The sequence below is a fragment of the Leopardus geoffroyi genome, chromosome B2, assembly GCF_018350155.1.
Source record: "Leopardus geoffroyi isolate Oge1 chromosome B2, O.geoffroyi_Oge1_pat1.0, whole genome shotgun sequence".
NCBI classification, from domain to species: Eukaryota; Metazoa; Chordata; class Mammalia; order Carnivora; family Felidae; genus Leopardus; species Leopardus geoffroyi.
In genome coordinates, this window is record NC_059332.1 from 105,236,420 (window position 1) to 105,259,175 (window position 22,756).

Here is a 22,756-nt window from a genome sequence, read left to right on the forward strand (position 1 = left end):
GGCAGGGGCTGGGCTGTCTGTGCAGAGCCCTGGGAGGGGCTTGAAACCACAAACCATGAGATCATGACCTGACCCGAAACCAAGACTGAACCACCCAGGAGCCCCTCAGGTGATCTTTCTAAACACTGGGCTAGATAAATATAAGATATCAGCTCATATATTTGAAGCAAAAATATTATGTAATTGTTTTGCATTGATTTTCAATCAACTTAGCTGTTTTGGTTCCAAAATATTTATATAGAGATTCAAGAACATTTTACACTAAAACAAAGATATAATGGACCATAACAGTAGTGTTTTATACTAGATTCTAATACACGGAGAATATAAGAGGGTAGAATGTATAGTATGTATGATAGCAGAATACCAGATTCATTCCAGTTCATCTTCTTTTTTACCCCCTTTTCGGATCACACTAAGTTTTTTCATATGTTTTCAAATAGTTTACTTCCCTAGAAAAGGAGTCCATCGATGATATGTCCCCTTTTGTCTACTTATCTTGTTACTTTATTTCCTGTTAACACAGCCAATTCGAGGAAAAGGCATGTGTCCTATGTGTCCTATGGCCTTTTCCTTGAGCTCCCTCAGAAGCAATATCTTTTGGCCACAAAAGATATTTTTGGTCTGTTTTCCCCACTTTTAAAGGTATATTCACATCCTCCCTGCCACTTCCCAAGGATTTTAATTGCTACACCACTTCCTTTAGGTATGAACGTTTCTTGCTGTTTGGCCACTGGTGCTAAAGGCAAATCCCTTACTTTCAGTGCATTGCCTGGTACTCCTGAACATCAAAAATTAGATATTGACAGGTGTTCCAACTAACCTCAACTGACTGTGAATCACCTTCATTCTAATTATAATTCCACATCTATTGTACAAGAGCTTCAACTTTCTACCCTGGGTAATATTACATATGTCACATGCCAGGTTTTCTTCCCATCCAATTTGCAATCACGTTGGGCTCAGATGGGGGCATATGCCTTCCCCTAAAGCCTACTCTACACATTTGGACCCTGAGGAACATATAAGCCCTTTGATATAGGGGACCCGTTGGATAGCCAGACCATGATCAATCTCTGACACAGATGCATTGTTTACAATGTCCCTGCCTAGTCTCCAGTATTATAAGATACCATTATTCTACTTTTGTGAAAAGATAAAAGGGACCAATTTTCACTCCCCAACATTCCTGTATCTTTTACATAAGTTTTTCTAACTTATCTCACTGTTAGAAGTCACTCTGTATTTTCCATATTCTTGTTAGTAATTCTCATTATTCCTCCGTGTTAATCTACAAACCAGGCATATTTAAAAAAAATTTTTTTTACGTGTATTTATTTTTGAGACAGAGAGAGACAGAGCATGAACGGGGGAGGGTCAGAGAGAGAGGGAGACACAGAATCTGAAACAGGCTCCAGGCTCTGAGCTGTCAGCACAGAGCCCGATACGGGGCTCGAACTTACGGACTGTGAGATCATGACTTGAGCCGAAGTCGGACGCCCAACCAACTGAGCCACCCAGGCGCCCCTGTATTTTTTTTTTATCTTTGTGATTCTATGCTGGTTTAATGTTTTTTAAAACATAATTTATTGTCAAATTGGTTTCCATACAACACCCAGTGCTCATCCCAACAAGTGCCCTCCTCTATGTCCATCACCCAGTTTCCCCTCTCCCTCACCCCCATCAACCCTCAGTTTGTTCTCTGTATTTAAGAGTCTCTTGGGGGCGCCTGGGTGGCTCAGTCGGTCAAGCAGCCGACTTTGGCTCGGGTCAGGATTTCACGGTCCGTGAGTTTGAGCCCCCAGTCGGGCTCTGTGCTGACAGCTCAGAGCCTGGAGCCTGTTTCAGATTCTGTGTCTCCCTCTCTCTGACCCTCCCCCGTTCATGCTCTGTCTCTCTCTGTCTCAAAAATAAACATTAAAAAAAAAATTAAAAAAAAAGAGCCTCTTATGGTCAGGCATATATATTTTTAAATGTTTTCTAAACACGACCTTCCTACTTTTACTAACAATGGACAATTCTTACCTGGTTGCTTATTAGATTTCAGGATTTAATCTTATGAATCCTGTTAAGGCTTTAAAAATTTGTTGCCGGTTTGTGTGGCCACATTTTAACAGCATCATCATGAAGTCACGTTTGTACAAAACTTGTTTACCTGTTCTGATTGAGATCTTTGCCCTGGCAGTCCTCATATTGGTCCTTTTGACCCCTGAGTACCACCTCTGATAGCAACAAAATCTTGTTTGCTTTATGAAAAGATCAAAATGTTACAGGCTTATTGTTATTGTTTAATCCCAAGACGTGGAACTGGCTGCACTAAGGAGCCACTGCTTCTTTATAATGCAAGTTACTATTCCAGCCCAATGTGGGGATTGAGATGTAAATTATGTTCTTCATCTTGGACACTGCAGATGGCAAAAAGACTCTTTAAATATCTCCAGTGACCGAAAACTCATCTTTCCTGTCTTTCTCCATCCTTTGCTGTCTGGTCCCCCACTTTCTTTCTTGCCTATGAATTCATGTTGATGATTCCAAGTAATTTGGTTTTTTTCATAAATCTCTTTTGTAAAGAGAGGCTACCAATCCTAGGTTTTCCAGTAACAGTGTGACTCTGAAAATATATTTAAAAGTTGTTTGTTTGGGGGCATCTGGGTGATTCAGTTGGTTAAGCATCAGACTTCAGCTCAGGTCATGACCTCACAGTTCCTGAGTTGAGCCCCGCATTGGTTCTGTGCGGACATATCATAGCCTGGAGCCTGCTTTGGATACTGTGTCTCCGTCTTTCTCTGCCCCTTCTGTGCTCGCGCTCTGTCTCTCTTTCTCTCTCTCTCCAAAATAAATAAACATTAACAAAATAAAAAACATGCTTATTTCCATTTTTCTATAATGACCCTTGGCTCTGGCTTTCTGGAATTGTTTTCAAATTATGCAATTCTAAGCTCTTATTTTGTCAGCTACTGCTATGATCAACTATTTTGAGAACTAGGAATAAGACACTTCAGAGTCATCTGGAAGTACCTCCAAGAAAACTGAAACCCAGAGTTCTCATATCAAAATGCGTTTTTCCCTATAGTTAGTGACAGATAATAATGAAAGGCAAAATATGTACCTAAATGACGACTCACAAGTCTTGGTTTGTACTTTCTACATGTGATCCATTATTTACATGTTTTCTTTCATGCTTTTCCTTTGTGCCATTGTCCATATTATCATTATGGACAATTTAATTGCTCACACGCAATGTCTCAGGCTTCCCGGAATAGACTCATGTCTGTGACCATTCATGCTGGTACTACCCCAATAACTTTAAAGATGTCACAAGTTAAAAAAAAGAAAAAAAAGAAAGTTAAATTCAAAGGTACCAAGATTACTAAACAGATCATGCCTACCGAGAAATTATATAAAAGAAATCTTTTATGAACCTACTAAGACCTAAGCAAGTGAATGTAGTTCATTTACAGGGGGAAAAAAAGGCCAGCTGATAAAGGACTATGTGGTTGGTCTGATAGCCAAGTGTTTTTGAAGCCCACTTAAATCCTATTTGTATATACATTTCTGTTCAAATATACATAAGATTTCTGATTAAGAGCATCAGTTTTTAGAAATATTACAATAATTACTCTTAAGCTACTTTCCCCATACCTACATGAATGGAGCACGCACAAATAAAACCAAGAGCTAGCCCATAAATAGAAGTCTCTTGGGCATTCCCCAAATTCCACACATCCAGAATCCAGGCGAATAGCTTTCAGAGCCAACAGGTTTTCAGTGTTTGTGTTTGTTAAAAAGGAAAGATACAGAAGGGAAGACTATAACATTCCACTAAATTTCTCTCAAATAATTTATCTGTATTTTGCAGGCAACAGAAATATGGAAGATACAAACAAATTTTTAACCAAATTTAAAGGATGTTATTTTGCAATTACTCAACTTAATCTTGAAATTTTAGAAAATTTAGATGATTTTGAAATCAGAGACGATGATGTCTTCATAATCACCCCAAATCTGGTGAGTCCTGTATTCCAACAGCTAATATAATTAATAAAATGATATTTTTGTAATATGGGAGCACTGTTTTTTTAGGAGCATATTCTATTTGCATATATAGTCAATCTACTGGATATAAGTAATTTCTCATGTGGGCAAGGGAAATGGGCATAATGAAGAAGGAGAGAGATTGACGAAACCCTATCAAACACTGAGTTGCTGAAGTGGGCTGGGAAAGGACACAGGAATATTTGCCATTTAGGCAGCTTCTTGGGACATACTTGAAGCTGTATTTAATGACCAAGTACCTGAGAAAGAGGAAATTGAGCTTATACTAATTATGATCATTCCCCAAATACTTTGGGTCTTATTTTTGATACCACTCATATATATGTGTAGAATATATACATACATTTTGTGTGTGTGGGCCTACACATACATCTATTTACATTCTCTACCTGTGTTTTATTTTTTTATTTTTATTTTTTGAAAAATAAGGATGTTTATTAAGGACATTTCTAGCCCACAGCTAGGGCTCATACTCAGCTCTATGAGCCACTGTCCGGCCTCATCCCCATTCAATGTGAATGACATTAGGGAGGCCGGGCCACAGGTATATCCCATTGATCCCACAGTAGGGGGGTCCCTTCCATAGCCAGGTATAGATAGAAGATATACTGCTGAGAATGAAGAGGGAAATCACTGGATTAATAAGTTTCTCTACACCTTGCCTGGACCCTTTCATTCTCACCTTCAAAGACCATGGGTTGAAGGTGCCTAGTACCATGATGTGGGGTATTCTCTACCTGTGTTTTAATGGGATTGGGGGGAATGTTTTTTGCTGCTTTGTTGTATGAGTTCTCTATATGGTTTGATATTACCTATTATGAGAAATATGATTTCGAAATATTTTATTCCATTCAAAATGCCTTTTCATTTTGTTTGGGCTCTTTGCTGTACAGAAACTTTTCAGTCTGATATACTCCCACTTACTTATTTTGTTTTTGCTGCATTTGCTTTTGGTGTCATGTCCCAAAATATCATTGCCAGCATGAATTTTGGGGCACTACTGCCCTTGTTTTCTTATAGGAGTTTTGTTGTTTCAGGTCTTACATTCAGGGTTTAATCCATTTTGAGTTAACTTTGTGTATGGTTTAAGGGAGTGGTTCATATTCTTCTTTTGCCTATGCCAGTCCAGTTTTCCCAATACCATTTATTGAAGAGTCCACCTGATATTTTTTGCTCCTTTGTCAGAAATTAGTTGATTATACATGTTTAATTTGGGGCTCACTCTCTTGTTCTGCTGATCTATGCATCTGTTTTTATGCCAATACCATAATGTTTTGATTACTATAAATTTTTAATATTATTTGAAACTAATAAATGTGATGCCTTTAGCTCAGTTGTATTTTCTAAAGGGTCTTATATGGTGCAAAAAAATTTTATGGTTATTTGTTTTATTTCTGTGAAAAATGTCATGATAATTTTGATAAAGGTTGTATTGAATCTGCTGACTGCTTTGTGTAGTATGGGATTTTAACAATATTAGTTCTTCCAACCCATGAACAGGAATGTCTTTCTATATATTTGTATTTTTTTTTCAGTTCCTTCTATCAGTACTTTACAATATCCAATGTGTAAGTCTTCTACCTCCATAGGTAAATTTATTCCTATATATTTTCTCCTTTTTGATGCTATCATAAATGGGATTGTTTTCTTAATTTCTCTTTCCGATAGTTTATTGTTAGCTTATAGAAATACAAGTTATATTTGTATGCTGATTCATATCTTGCAAGTTCACTGAATTCAAATGATTAGTTCTAACAGAATTTTTGGTGAAATGTTTAGGGTTTTTGATATATAATATCATCTACAAATAAAGAAACTTTTACTTCTTCCTCTGCAACTTAGATGCCTTTTGTTTCTCTTTCTTGTCTAAGTGCTCTGGCTAGGATTTCCAGTAAAACTAGTGAGAAGTGTCTGATCTTGGTCATTACTTTAGATGCCCTGGTTATGATCTTAGATGGAAAACTGAAATTCTTACTATTGAGAAAGATGTTAGTTATGATCTTGTCATAAATGGCATTTAATATATTGAGTTATGTTCCTTCTACATTTTGTTGAGAATTTTTATGATGAACAATATTCAATTCTGTTGAATTTTTTTCTGTATTTATGGAGATGATAATATGGTTTTTATGCTTCATTTTTTAATGCATTATCAAACTATTCTATTTGTGGATGTTGAACCATCCTTGCATCCCTGGAATGAATTGTATTTGATCATGGTGTATGATCCTTTTAATGTGTTGTTGAATTCAATTTGCTAATATTTTATTGGGGATTTTTTGCATCTATATTCATCAAGACTGATGGCCTGTGACATTCTTTTCTTCTAGTGTCTTTTCTGGTACTTAGCTGGGTAATGTTAGCCTTGTAAAATGAATTGGGAAGTGTCCCCACTTTTTTTATTTTTGGAAGAGTCTGTGAAGGATTGTTACTAATTCTTAAAATATTTGTTAGAAAAAAATGTTTTTAATATTTTTTTTCCCCAGAAAACACTGATTCTCTTGCTCTACCTCAATTTAACAGACATGTTCCTATCTCTGGCTCTTTGCACTCACAGAATCTTTTTCCCTTGATGCTCTTCTACCTGATATGTGCATGGTTTACTCCCTTCCTTTGGGTCCTTATTTTAAACTTATATTGTCATTAAGGCATTCTGGATGGTCATATTTAAAAATGCAGCCTCACTCAAAATTCTCACACTCTTCTTTGCTGCTTTATTTTCCCTCCATAATATAACACATATCACCTTATACTATACCATATATCTACATACTTAATTTGTTCATTCTTTACAAAGCCATCCTTAGGAAGCACATCATAGCATTTAGACAAGAACAAATAGCCCAGAAGAACAGGAAAGACCTAAAAAACAATTCCATGTGTATAACAGAACTCAATATAAATTTAAGTAAGGCGCATTTATTAATGGGGAAAAGATAGTATATTTGGTCCCAGGAAATCTGTGTCACTATATGCAGGAAGTTCACCTGGAATCGAACAGCACATAAAAGAGTAAACTCTAAGTGTATTCAAGACACTAATATTAAAGGTAAAATTATACAACTATTTCTATTAAAAATATTGTAGAAAAATCATTGTAACTAAGGAGTGGTCAAGAGCTTCTACACAAATGTCCAAAGAAAAATATACAGGTAAAAGTTTGATAAATTCAGTTACATCAAAATTAAGATTTTTGGGCTTTCCTTAACAGTGAGTTCCCTAGGCAAAGTTAATAGGGTCTGAAAGAGAGGAACTACTGGCAATGACTATAATTAAAAATAATTAATACCTAGAATATATTAGGTATATATACAGATCAACTGGAAGAGAACAGTGATCTACTTATAAAAAGAGCCAAAGAGATGAGCTGAAAATTTACCGAAGGAAACCACTCTCCACCAATACCAACAAAAAAACACAAAGCTGGTACACAACAGTCACTTGTTTTATATCTAGTACACTGACAGCAATTAGAAAGCTCAGAAACCCTGAATGCTGACAAGGAGTACACACACATCTGCATGCTTTAGCATAATACTGCTGGGAGAGTAGACTGAAGCAGCCATTCTCTGGGGAGCAGTCTGGCACTATCTGATCAACTGAAATACAGACATACCCGGCAATTTTGCTCCTGAGTATATGTCTCCAAGAATATCTCATATGGGTTCATAGGCAACATGAGTGAGGGTGTATGTGGCAGTGTGCTGTCCATTGGGGGAAATTAGACAGGTCAGTGCATGAATGCACACCCTGAAACACAGACAGCATCTGTTAGGTGCAATGGATCAGCAGTAGCATGTAAAGGAATGTTAAACCACAGCTCACAGTGACAAACAGTAAGAAATGACGTGCATGGATTAAAAATCAAGCATATACAACAATACATATTTCAAAAGAACATCTTCCAAGAAAGAATATACTTTAAACCCTAAAATCTTCTTGTCTGTGGTGGAAGTAAGGGTAGGAATGGAAGCAGGAAATGTGAATATAAGGAATTAATAGATCTTGGAGTGCCTGCAGTGAATCAGTGATGTTAGTATAGCATGACTGCAGAAAATGATAAATATCAACTTACATTAACCTCTGACATCCAAAAAGGCAAGAAGGAGAAAGAAAGAAAAAAATAAAGAAGAAGAAAGAATGGAAGAAAGAAAGAAAGAAAGAAGAAAGAAAGGAGGGAAGGAAGGAGGGAAGGAAGGAGGAAGGGAGGGAAGGAAGGAAGCAAGGAAGGAGGAAAGAAAGAAAAGAGAAAACGAGAAAGATAAGTTGTGATAGGGGAGTGGATATGGAAGCAGAAGCAGGAGAGAGGACAAAGACAGGAAAAATACAGCCTATTTTGCCTGGGGAACACGTTCTTCCAGTCCTCATAGTCTTAAATTTCTGCAGACTTGTGACCCATTAAGGTCATGTTTGGTAATTCCTCAGCACCCCTGAAGCTGTGATACCTGATGCAGAAGCAGTACTTCTTATCTGGGAAAGGTTGGAGAATGTAAGAAACCCTTTTAGAGCTTCATAACAATGAATTTTCATTGTGTTTGAACATCAGCTGTGGTAACATGTAAGCACACATGATCTTGGTCTTCCCTGGGCAACACTGGAGGATTTATACCCATCATGTTCCAGAAAAGGTGCATACCACCTGACAGCAAGGCATGTATTCTTAACAATGATCTTGCTTACCAGGTGCTGCTGCTTCACAGGCAGGGTGATAGGGTGGTCTCAGGAAGGAATTACAGGATGGGAATTGATGAGGGGCCAATGTACTTTCTCATTTAAGATGTTGATTTGAACGTTTCTGGGACATGTGACTTCTTGTTGGGGTAGGCTTTTGAAGCATTGCCTGTATATATGAGAAGCATGACCTTACAGAAGGTGTGTTTTAACTCTTAATATTCCCATATATGAAGCATGCAAAATGAAGTGGAAGGAATCTAGAGTAGGCAGTACACCCGTGTATTCTGTGACATATGTCCACTCCAATTGGAATTGGGAGAAATAGTCATCCTTAGAATTTGTCACATCTCACTTACAGCAAAAGGTCTAATCTTTTCCTTCCTGTCTCCATGTGGATCACAGGGCCTCCTTTAGGGATTTATAATGAACACTATTTCCCGAAGTGACATCATGGGCACAGTAAGAAACATAGGGAACGGGGGAAAGATGGACAGTGACTCTATCAGTAAAATGCCAATTCGTTTTCTCTATATTAGCTAACGTCCTAGGAGTAGGGTTGGGGAAGGAAATCTTGAGGCAGGCATAGAAGATAATTCAAAATTCCCATATATGAAGCAGAAGAAAGTATAGCAGACTCAAGAAAAATTTGTGGGACAAATGCCCATGGAGTTTCACATGTAGAATCTCCTTATAAGGAAAATCAAAGGCAACGTATGTTTGTCTTTACCCACACTGCACCCTTTATATATTAAAAATTCCATTGAGACAAAATTACCTTTGTACGTATTATAATAACAACCTCTGATTAAAAAACCGATGACACATCTATATGCTTTTTGGATAAATTTTCGCATCATTAAAACAAAATTATTTCTTTTACAGGTACTGTCTGGTTTCAGCAGATATTATGCTTGATTTATTTTGAAGAACATCGCAAAGGCATCGGGAATCTGGAAACAGTTGAACGCATCCCGTTTATTGAGTACTCCCCTCAAAAAGTGGATTTTGCTGAAAGACCATCTCCTCTTCTCTTCACTACCCACATCCCATACTACTTGGTTCCCAGGGGGCTAAAGAACAAAAAAAGCCAAAGTAGGAAAATAGACTATGGCTGCTGAAAGACAACTGCTTTTTCATTATTTCATTTCTATTCATTACATTGATGCTGCACTCGTCCAGGTGTTAGCAAGTGTGGTATTTGTCATGCATTAATTTTCAACAGATTTTTGTGTTCTTATCTTCCAGTATCTGATTTTATCTTTCACCCTTTGTTTTCTGATCACATATGGAACACAATCATTGGAAAATGAGACTATATAGGAGTGTATTTAATTTACTTCATAGAGTATATTATAATATCATATACATTATATATTATATACCCTCTCATTTGTTAGCTATATTACCATGTGTATATAAACTGCCAACAATTCCTTTTTCTTTCTTCTGTAGGCTCTCCTCGCTTCCTTCTGACGCTTCCAACCTGTTTTGCCCGCTTTCTCTGTAAATGTACCGAGTTCATTGGAAATCTGAGGGAAGCTCAGAGAGAATCATTTGTATCTACTGAGTGATTTTTCTGTCTCCCCCAGTATCAGTCACCTCCACCCACTGATAATTTCAACTCTTGACTCATTTTCTCCCTTTCTACCTCCACTCCTCTGACTCGGGATTATTTCAAAGTTGATGTACATGGTCTCTGGCTGGCCAGATAGGAGTGAGGCCAACTGCACTCAAAGGATCAACATGAAGGAGGCACTTCCTGTCAGGGCCACACAAGTGTGGGATTGCCTCCTTCAGGTTGACCCATCAGGCTCTGCACTGGCCTCCCCGACCCTAGCCCTGCCAGGCCTCTCCGGTTGATTTAAACTCCAGCCACTTTTCCTCCACCAACCTCAGTAACCCTCTTCTGCAACCCACGTGTTATGCACCTGCCTTTGTCTATGACTGTTTTTGCTTTCTGATGTAATACATACTTACCTGTTTATTTATTGTCTATGTCTCTGGCCACAGTGTAAAACCCTTGAGACAGATGGAGTTTGCAGTGCATAGAACCCTGTCCAGAAGGCATTAGAGTTGAATGAATGACAAAAGGGATCACCAGTAATTGCCCTAATGCGGATCTTTGCTTCAAGCACCTTATTATCTGAGTGCTGTCTCCTTTTCCTCCTGCTCTTTTCAGGTGTTCCGTGCAGTGATGTGTCAGCACATTCATTTCTCCAGCCCCCTCCCCACTCCTATTCCCCACACTCACTCTCATATATATGCGTGTCCTCAGTTGCTCCTTGCCCACCAATGACTCTACATTTTAAATTCAAATCCTTTTTGTCTAAATTCTTTTGCTAATTCAACTGTTATGATTTGTTGCCAACCCTTAATTCTGCTGAAACACAATTGTTTTATATTAGTACCTATATTCATGAATCTGCTAGTGTGGTCAGAAAAAATCAAAACAGTTAAAAATTGTGTCTTTCTTTACATTTATGGCCACAATTCTCACACTTTACTTTTTAAAAATGTTTTGCTTCCCCCCCTTTTCCATACTGACTTTTCATACTTTCCTTATCTTCTCAAACCTCAGCAGCATTCTGCTCCACCTATCCCAGTAAAAGACTCCAAGTAAACCATTAACAGTAGATGCCCTCCACATGCAAAACCTCCCCTCACTGCTGTCCCTCCTTAAGAGGAAAAGGTGGGATGTGTACACAGTTTTGGTCTTATTATATATCTGCCCCTCCATTCATGGTCTGGATCCCTTTTTGGATCCCTTTTGTCTGTACCGCTGTTTCGCAAATGGGAGTCGGGCCAGGCCAACATCTGGGAATCATCAGCTCTCAGCTCTGCGTATTCCCCACAGGTTATTTAGCATATTTGAGGCATTTTTGGTTATGGTGGTGGTGCTGCTAGTTATAGTGGGTTGAGGCCTGGGATGCTGTTAAATGTCCCATGATGCTTACGGTAGTCCCAACCACAGACCGTTACCTGGGGGAAATGTCCATGGTGCCACTGTTGAGAAACTTGTTCTACGCTCAAAGACTTTCCTTAAACAATATAATTTCCTTTTTTTCATTCATTACCAATTTCCTTATGCTGATTGGATCATTCTGTTTGGCCCATAATGAAGTTTTCATGTGGCATTTTTTAACAGTAAAATAAAACTTGTCTTGCTCCATTTCAATTTTCATTTTCTGCCTTTCATTTTCTGTTTGAGATAAACTTCTTAAAAGCGTTTAGCCTCCTTCTCCACGCTGTCACTGAATCCTGAATGCCAACGTCCCTTATTATTATAGTTTTGAAAAGGGGGGATCATTTCTGGATCACTTTACTTGGCCTATCACTGGCATCTGACATAGTTGATCACTTTCTACGTCTTTAAACATTTTCTTTTCCTGCTGTTCCAGACACCACATTCGTGGTATCATATTATCTCAGTGGACACTTAGAGGAGATTCTACCCAAAAACCTTTCCCTCTCTTCATATTTCATTTCAGCAGAGCTCTCATTTTGTTTGGACTTGTATCCTGTATATGCTTCTGGTCTGATGGTTAGAGTGGTAAAATTTGGTTGGTGCAAAACCAGGGCTTGGTACCAGGCATCTTGCCATTAATTTTTAAGGCACAGGTAAGTGACAAGCTTATGAACAACAACACAAGCAAAGAAGAAGTTTCTTTCGTGTCCTCTGAAAGAAGGTTTCTTCATTATTTTAATTGACCATGGGGATGAAAAGTGGCAGCTGCGTGGGACATAAAGAACGGTTAGCATGTCATAGTGGAAAAGTAGGAGACTCAGTCCATGACTACATCGAGATGATGAGTTAACCTAACCTGTTGCACTCTCGTCTTGGGCTTTGGCTTTTTGTGAGAAAAGTTGATACTTTTACTATTTAGGAAATGTTATGCGAGATCTTTCCTAACTTATACAATTACATTTTGAGACGCTGCTCCTTCCTCTTTACTGGCTTCTCCTTCTCTGTCTAACCTCTGAGAGCTGATGATTCCCAGATTTTCGGTCTGGCTTTCTCCTATTCTCCCTCTATAGTTAATCCCTCAGTTAGATTATCTAATCACGTAAGTTAAATACAATGTATGTATAGTTGATTTCTCCCTTTAATTCTAGATTGATGTAAAGTATTTAATAACTCTATATCTATAGAGATGTCAAATATATCTCTATATAGGTATTATCCAAATATGGGCTCCAATACCAAAAGGAGTTTTGATTTTATCTTCAAACCACTCCTTTTCCCAGTTTCCTTATATATTTTGTTCTATTTATTATGTATAGAGAGAGCATGGTCAGGAGAGGGGCAGAGAGAGAGGGAGTCACAGAATCCAAAGCAGACTCCAGGCTTTAAGCTGTCAGCACAGAGCCTGATGCAGGGCTCAAACCCACGGACCATGAGATCATACCTAAGCTGAAGTTGGACGCTTAACCCACTGAGCCACCCAGGCACCCCAATACTTTGTATTTTTAATGTCTTTGGGTTGCTTCACTGCTTTATGAAATTATGGCTTCTGATTGGTTACAATATACATTTTTAAAGTTAAATCTCATAGTCCTTCCATGCAAAAAATATTGAAGAAGTAACTACTACGGGTCAAGTACTTGTGCTTTATACTGTGAAGATATATAAGAATTATGTGAACCATGCACTGAAGGATGAGAGAAATACAATCTAAACTTTCACAGATGATTTGAAAATATCTTAGTAAGTTTTTCCTATTGCCATAATTGTATAGCTATGAGATATTTTCACATATGTTAGCTTGTTGAGGTAGGGACAGGAGAATATTGTTGGTTTCTGTCTAGGGGAGTAAGAAGAGGTACCATGTGAGGTAATTGACAGCCACCAATAATTAAGTCTCCCAATCATTAAGGGAGAGCCATTGCAGAGGAGAAATGCAAAATACAAAGAGGGCTGAATATATACAAGACATGATTAGAAACTGTAAAGTTAAGCTAACAGGCTTCATTCAGTTGGAGGGCACTAGGGTACAAATATGACATTATGAAAGCATCAGATATAATGAATACTTCCTTTCTTTCCAGGTTATTTACATATACAGAAACCCTAAGGATGTTATGTGCTCATTTTTTCACTTTTCAAAGAAACTGACAGCATCCGCTACAGATAACTTTGTGGAATTCATGAAACTATTTCTAGAAGGAGAAGGTAACTAAAATTTCATAAAATGTGGTGAGTTTTTAAGCTCTAGCAGAGAGAAAGAGTTTGCTTAAATAGAGTAGAATGGGGATCAGTAATCAACGTATCAAGCTAGTTGGCAGTGTTGTCTTAGGTGACCATGTCCAGCCATTGTACAAATATTGCTAACTCTCTCTCCTTCTCAACAGAATGTCAAGATTACAGTCATACCAACAGAGAATAATTACATCTAACCATGGAGAGATTATTTCACTAGCACACAGATTTCTGTCCTAGCTTAGTGAGGAGTAGCTCAGTGAGAGCGTACGTTTGGAGCTTTGCACTTCATATTTCAAGGGGCTCCTCCCAAGAGTCCTTTAAAAAATATTTTAGTAAATTTTTATTCATTGTTTAAGTAATTTCTACACCCAGAATGGGGCTCACAACTCTGAGGTCAAGAGTTGCATGTTCTATCCATTGAGCAAAACAGGTGCTCACCACATTCTTATCTGAGGAGCCAGTGCAGCTATTTGACCAGGAACAAAGCTTGCAGAAGTAAACGTGATGATCTCAAACAGACTTACGATTGTCTCCAATGCATTGTGGCAGAGCTGAAGTGACTCTTCAGAGACCCCTCGTGCTCCTTGCAGAGTGGAAATACCTCCATGTGCCTTTGGGGATAGTGGGAGAAGTAAGGAGAGGATTCATTCCTCCTTTCCCTTTTCAGTTTTTCTAACCCCATGGCAAGATTATTTTCTATTTATATGAAATGCGTTTTTAAGAGACTAATTTCTCCTTGACTGTATGTTTGTTTCCTGGTGGAAGTTGGATGGTTCTCCCACAACCAGATGCTAGGGGAAATCTGGAATCTAGCAGCACACTTCCTTTTCCTCCTTTGTTACTAAAGGTTCCTGCATCTCCTAGGACTGTAGATTCTTCTCAATGTGTTCAGCATATTTACCTAATTATGTATCTGTTCTCCCCACAGTGTTGGGAAGCTTTTGGTTTGACCACATCAAAGGTTGGTATGAGCACAAAAGCTTGTTCAACATTCAGTTCTTGATGTATGAGGAGATGAAGAAGGTGAGAAATGTGACATTACTGACTTCACTGAAGCTGTAAGCCAGCCTGGCTGAATGAATTGCTTGTTTATGCCCAGAACACCCAAAGGATGATATCAAATTTGAGAACCCAGATTGTGTACCAGGAGACATTTTTCCTGTATCACTTCTATGCTTTCTTTGCCAGGTTTCCATTTAGAACTACCACTGGAGGTTTCTTTTCAAAATTTATCTGTGTGTCAATAGATGTCTGTTTATGTATGTTGGTGTGAATGATTTGATTATTTTGAGTCAGATTATTGGTTTCTCTTTTGTGAATTGTTATATCTATTTCCTTCAATTTTTAATTATACTAATGTTGTAGATGTGTGTTCCTCACTTGCAGGTACATTTCTTGGGAACTTTAATCTTGTCTGTATTGTGTATGATTAAACCATGCAGGGAAAATTAAATGAAAATACCTGTGTATGATTAGAAAGAATTCAGCTCCCAGTACAGTCAACTATATGTGCCTGAAAAGAAAACTTTTATTGCTTACTGACTAAAACCCAGAGCCAGGCTACCCTGATGCTGGGTGTTTGGCTCATGCATGTCAAGAATATCCCAGGGTTTTCTGTGTTTCTTTTGTACCATATTTGTTGTGATGACGATGTTTCCCTCATGGTAGCAGGACAGTTGTAGCTCCAAAGTCACGTCCTCACATGATAGCTTACGTGGCAGACAGAGTGTTAACGGGGAGAAAAGTGGCATTCTTGCCTTGCTTTGTTCCCACCTTTGCTCCATGAGGAAACTCACTCTCAGAAACTTCTGTCTGACTTCCTCTTTCAGACCCAATACCCAAATTGGGCCATGAGACCACCCTAAACTAATCTCTTGTAGCAGACAGTGGGATTGCCACGAGGAATTTGGATTAATAATGATCATTATGGAATGTGGCTGGGCACTGCTGCCAGGACACCACCAGGATCTGTTAGCAGGAAAGAAGAGAAAGAGCTGAAAGGCTGGCGACCCTAAAGGCTGCCACCTGCTGATTGTCACTAGCTTCTGTTACCCCTGCCATAGGGCATATACCAAATCTAGACTCTCTGGCTGAGTGCATATCACCTACGAAATAGAGATTCAAGTGTCTGGCTGGCCTTGTAATCTTCTTCACAATATGGCCCTTCTTTTTTTCTTTTTATATGAAATTTATGGGCAAATTGGTTTCCATACAACACCCAGTGCTCATCCCAACAGGTGCCCTCCTCAATGCCCATCACCCACTTTCCCCTCCCTCCCACCCCCCATCAACCCTCAGTTTATTCTCAGTTGTTAAGAGTCTCTTATGGTTTGCCTCCTTCCCTCTCTGTAATTTTTTCCCCCTTCCCCTCCCCCATGGTCTTCTGTTAAGTTTCTCAGGATCCACATAAGAGTGAAAACTTATGGTACCTGGCTTTCTCTGTATGACTTATTTCACTTAGCGTAACACTCGCCAGTTCCATCCATGTTGCTACAAAAGGCCAGATTTCATTCTTTCTCATTGCCAAGTAGTAGTCCATTGTATATATAAACCACATCTTCTTTATCCATTAGTCAGTTGATGGACACTTAGGCTCTTTCCATAATTTGGCTATTGTTGAAACTGCTGCTATAAACATTGGGGTACATGTGCCCCTATGTATCAGCACTCCTGTATCCCTTGGGTAAATTCCTAGCAGTGCTATTGTTGGGTCATAGGGTAGATCTATTTTTAGTCTTTCGTGGAGCCTCCACACTGTTCTCCAGAGCGGCTGCACCAGTTTTCATTCCCACCAACAGTGCAAGAGGGTTTCTGTTTCTCCACATCCTCTCTAGCATCTATAGTCTCCTGGTTTGTTCATTTTAGCCAGTCTGACTGGCATGAGGTGATATCTGAGTGTGGTTTTGATTTGTATTTCCCTGATGAGGAGCGACGTTGAGCATCTTTTCGTGTGCCTGTTGGCCATCCAGATGTCTTCTTTAGAGAAGTGTCTATTCATGTTTTCTGCCCATTTCTTCACTGGGTTATTTGTTTTTCAGGTGTGGAGTTTGGTGAGCTCTTTATAGATTTTGGATACTAGCCCTTTGTCTGATATGTCATTTGCAAATATCTTTTCCCATTCTGTCGGTTGCCTTTTAGTTTTGTTGATTGTCCTTCTATTGCTTACAGGCTCATCTCCCATCTTTCTCATCCCAGACCTGTTCCCATATAGCCCAGAGAAACTCAAATTCTCATACTCCTGTGACCTGAGATCCCACACCTCCCATGCAACCACAATTTTGCAGATATTCTTTTTTTGATTTAAACACTGTATCTTCAGTTTGTCTATCAAAAAAGTCCTGGTTTTGGTTTAATTCCCAGAACAAATTTCTCATCTTTGAGGAACTTTCTCTGAATTCTGTTACATAGTTACTCTTTGCCAGTAAGTACTTGTACTGAATTCCCAGAACTGATTTCCTGTTGTGCCTCTGTTCACTTGCACCATCATTTAGGGCAGTATCTGACATATAGTAGCTATTCACCAAATACTTGCCCACTCAACACAAATAAAATGAAATATGAGTGTTCCTAATATGCACTCTAAAACAGTTGACAAGGGAGGAATTAATTTATCAAGAAGGAATAAGCAAGAACCTTCTCATGGTCCTGCTCCACTTTTCTAAGTATCCTAAGCACCTACATTTTTCACTCCCATAATGATATTTAGCTGTGACTTTTGTGTGTGTCTTCTTTCTTATAATGTGCATCATTTATCATATTATGATTTGTTTCAGGATCTCAGAGGTTCTGTGTTAAAAGTATGCAAATTTTTGGGGCAAGAATTGAGTGAAGAGGACGTGGATGCTGTTGTGAGACAGGCCACGTTTGAAAACATGAAGAATGACCCATGAGCCAATTATGACAATAAACTCAAGGCCCATTTTGGGATACAAAAGAAAGGTCATTTCCTTCGCAAAGGTGATGTTGAACAATAAATGCTTGGCTATCTTGCACTGTGATACCAACGTACCGAAGTGTAGCTTCTAAGCTTTCCTGATGTGGAGCTGCTATGGCCCTGTTCCCTTCCCTACACAGTTGATTTTCCATGATTTCTTCTTGGTGCTCTTCAAGAGACTATATTATTTGGTCCCAGAATGTGTCTGGATGAATAGCCTAAAGTGTCAAGGCCTTCTCCTTGGCCCCTAGAAATCTACCAATGCCTATCACCATGTCTACCACAAAAGGGATGTTCATTTAGTGTTAGACTATTTTCCCCCAGTACAATGGGCTAGGCACATGATGATGAATTAATGGTGGCACAGTTGGCCATCACTGGCTGTTCTTCCATCTCTGTGATTTAGTCTGAACCTCGTCCAGGACTGAATTAACAACACATATTCACTATTCTTTTGTTACTAGGGAGGACTATTAAGTATACATATAATAGTATACACACACACACACACACACACACACACACACACACATAATAGTATAGTATACATAATAGTTCTGCCCAGTAACAAAAGAATCTTCCATCATAAAAATGTATAGGAATACCTCCTTTATCTCAATATGATACCTCTGGTGAGTGCATTTTTAAATGAATGATTCCTTCATATAAATGATAAATGTGAACATGTTAGAATATTTTTATTATTTTATAAATTATTCTAAGTTAAAATGTATGATCTTCTTAGTACCTGGAAAATCGATAATACAGAATTATTGACATAAATTTTACACTTAATCAGAATGTTTTATGCCTCTACACCAATCGCAATAAATAGTGGCTTAAATACATTAATATTTCCTTCACTTAACTACTTTGTACATCTTCACCCATTCAATTAAAAAATGTGAAACACTGGTAACTTGGAGCCAACCTGAAATGGGGACATGCCCTTCCCTTTACCCTCAGCGCATCCTGTCATGTTGTAGATGCTACAATCCTTCTCCAATGCCATCATTATGGCACTTGCCTTTTTTTTCTTTGAAAAAAGAAAATTTTCTGTGGTTACACATCTTTAACACACCTGAAAAACGAGAGACTGAAATGGCCAAGACAACAAATAGGAGAAGTCAAATTTCCTTACGGAAATGATGCACATTCCGTTGTTTCTTCTGCACATACTTTTCTCTTAGATGTTATGAAGTGTAATGTCATTTGTACTGGCTTTACCACTCCTGCACAAATTGTGTTTGTGTTTTCAGTTTCATTAGCATTGAAGCTGGTTTATTTATTTGTTCACACTTTAGCGTGATTTTACATTCAGTGTTTCTTGCCTCTCCTTCTATCAACCTCTACTTGCCATCCCAACTCTGTGTCTGTAAGTTTAAAGTAAGATTGTTGTAAACCTACACTGGGTACAGATGGAATAATTACAGGTGGGCCATTCCAAACTGTATGAGCTTGGGCTATATTTTAAAAATCTCTCTGAGCATCCATGTCCTCATCAGTAAATATTTGTCTAATGATATCTGATTTTTGGAATTTTTAAGGACTTCTGTAAACTACAACAGCCCATGTTAGCCTGAAACAAAATATTCAACAAGTTGCAAGAGTTTTCTCGTTTGTCAGGTAGCTGACAGCTCAGGGCTTGAGCTAATTACCTTAAATTACCTAATTGTGATGAGTTTTCTTTTCCCCTTGCCATAAAGTGGGAGAGAAAAGGGCCATTGCCATGTGCAGGAGCAACAGGGGCCTTACTAGGGAGGAAAATGAATGTCCAAAAAATGGTGTTTCTCCCAGCACTAAGGCATCATGCCTCCTCCTCCCAGAATCTGCCTTGAAGCAATTTCTTTGCTGTTCCTCCCAGGTACGATTGGAGACTGGAAAAATCACATGACTGCTGAGCAGAATGAAAAGTTTGACATGATTTTCCAAACGAAGATGAAAGATATTCCCTTGAAGTTCATCTGGGATATGGATGAAGAATAGATTTCTTAACAATGCACAAATATTTTTACGAAACTTCTTTCAGAAGGAAATATATTGAATTGTACACTTTCATCTTTGATTGTCATTGGCTTATTATTGAAAAAACTCATTGATGAGTAAATATTAATTTGCCCACACTACATCATTTGCCATCTGTGGCCTGTTTCAATTTGCTAGGATTCCTCACTTTCTGATCAGAAGAGGTTTCCTCTCTTTGTGTTGCAGTATAATTATGGAATAGTTTTTACCTTAAGTTCAGAAATTCCAAAGCCTTGAACCACAAAGGAGACCATAACATGTGATTGATTTGACATCTTAAAATAGAAGCCTTGTCATTTATAAAAAACTACTTATGGTCTTTTTTCATATTTAAGATTTTAATTCTTAGGTAATCAAACGAGTCAGCCTTTCATTTTATGGCTTCTAGGATTTGTGTCCAACTAGGAGTGTTGCTATCACAAGTATTTCCATGTATTCATAAATCATTTCTTTATTTAATCTTAATATCTATCTTTTGTTGTTAGATACCTGTCAATTTTTTTTCCTAACAGATAGCCAAATGGCCCAAAATCATTTATTGAATTCACATCATTTTCCTACTGATTAAAACAGACATTATCTTGTTCTACAATATTGTATGTACATAAACTTTCTTATGTAAAATGACATATTTTCTGTCGATATAATTTTCTTTTTTATAACTATGCCCTAATTTCTAACATAGATTAATAAACCAATAAATCATGATGTATTGTGTTGGAATTCTGCTAAGTGTTGCTTTACTCCTAGAATGTCACATAAAAATTGACATCACCACTAGTTGAGTGTTCCCATTCAGAGGTATTTATACTCACACTTATTTGTGTTTTCTTTCCAGTCATTTTGTAAGGACACCTGGTCCTTACATTAACCTTGCTCATTTCCTGTGAAGATTATCCTATGCCAGCATAGAAGGTATCTGTAGATATTGGGAGGAGAATATTTTTGAGTCAAGTGTTCTAACTGCTCTCCTTTTCTCATGGACTTTTGCCTGCTCAGGCATACACTGGGTTTCTTGTGGTCAGGCTGGCTCATTGCAAATAGTACGGTCAGTCTAGGCCTGTAGGGGTGTGGATGCTGCCGTCCATCAGATTCTGTAGACCCACTTGTATCTTTGTGTGTCTGTGCCCAACTCGGGGTTGCTGGCTGCATCAGTGCCTTTATTTCCATTTGCTCATTGCTCTGTTCATCTTTCTTAAGTAACATACATAATTTCTTTCCTATGCTGCACTTTTAAGAAAAGTTATAAAGGTCCCTGATCCTTCTATTAGGAAAGGATTTCACATCCCCAGGAGCCCACTACTGCTACATTGTCTCCTGCTTCTCTGAACTCCTTTCTTCCAAGAGTTCGTAAATTCCACAGCTGTGGCTTAGGTGATGTACACCTTTAGAGAAACATATCTTTTCTGCTCCCTTCTTTTATCTTCTCAAAAAAGGTTTATGTGTGGTAGCAGAAAGGAAATATTGTTTAAAAAATATTTTTGTATATAGGCACCTTCTGTGAACAAGATACCAACTTTAGAATTACATATGCATTATTTCCTTTATTTAAAAAAAATGCTTATGAGGTAGGTGGTGTTTCATAACAGAAAACAAGAGGTGAAGAGAGGAAATGAAATTTACCTTGAGAAAATATATAGTGTTAGTACTCTCATTCAAACTTGCTCTGTCTTACTCTAGAAATAAAAAATCCTTAATATTCTTCTTTTAGCATTCAGTGTCCAATTATGGATTGAGTTGGGTGAAATGAGTTTTCAATGTAACAAGATTCAAATCTGTCTGATTCATCCCCATTCCACTGAGAGACCAGGGGGTGTGTTTCTCCTTAGCCCTTAGAAATGAGAGTATTTACCTCTTCTCTTTAGCTCTTCTCTTCAGTGGTGTGGATTTTAGTTCTTTATTCTCCTGTTCTAGTTTCAAAATGTGACCTGAGCCCATACTTGGCAAATGCTCTGAGGAAAGGACACCAGGATACCTAAAAAAGGCTCTTCCCACTCTGGAATTTTAGTTGAGCTAGTTCTTTCTGTTTCCAGAGATCTATGGTCTTTAACAATAAAACTTATGTATTTTAGTTGTGTTTTTTAACTAATTTTAGCCATTGTGCATTGGCCTCTCCTAACCTACTCCATTCTGCCTACTCAGGAGAATTCTTAGGAGAAGAATTCACAATGATTTGACCAGTTTTGCCGACCTCCTGACAATTATGATGAGCTCAGGTTTTCTAGTCTTTCAGTGTTAGCTGAAAAGTCAGTTGACACTTTGTGGTAGGAATTTCACTGTTTGTACTCTACCCTCAAATGCATCTAAGAGGACACAAGTGTCTGAAGTAAATTGAGTTATCCTACTATAAGTCCTCATTCATGGCACAGGTTTTGTACCAGTGATTCCTGATGCCGGGATGTACTATGGCTTATAAACCGTTCCTCTGAACCAATTCTCCTGAGTACGTTCAATTCTCTTATTAACATAAAACCTCTTTACACATTTTGTTATTGAACTATCATGTACTAGGGAGAGGATGAATGTACCAACCTCAATTCGTCAGTGGGAAAACTTAGATTTCTGATAGGTAATCTGCAAACAATGATCATTAATAGGGTTAATAATTTCACAATATACATACATGCTTCTGCCTACATGAATAACACATTTATACTGCTTTTTACATAGACCCATCTCATTTTACCTTTCCCAAATGAGGTAAGGCAAAGGATTTACTTGAAAAAGAACACACACTCCCTGTGACAGTGGTTTCCGATCATCAGTAGATAGACATATTCTGGTTTGTGTGTGAAAATAAAAATTTCAAGTCCTCACTCCATTGAAATTCAGATTTTGCGGATTTTCAGGAAGGTCCAGAAGTCTGA

General features: G+C 38.2%; 1 pseudogene; it reads left to right on the plus strand.

Annotated features, from left to right (window-relative positions):
* Positions 1 to 3,240: 3,240 nt before the first annotated feature.
* Positions 3,241 to 20,597, plus strand: LOC123609943 (annotated as a pseudogene).
* The last annotated feature ends 2,159 nt before the right edge of the window (positions 20,598 to 22,756 follow it).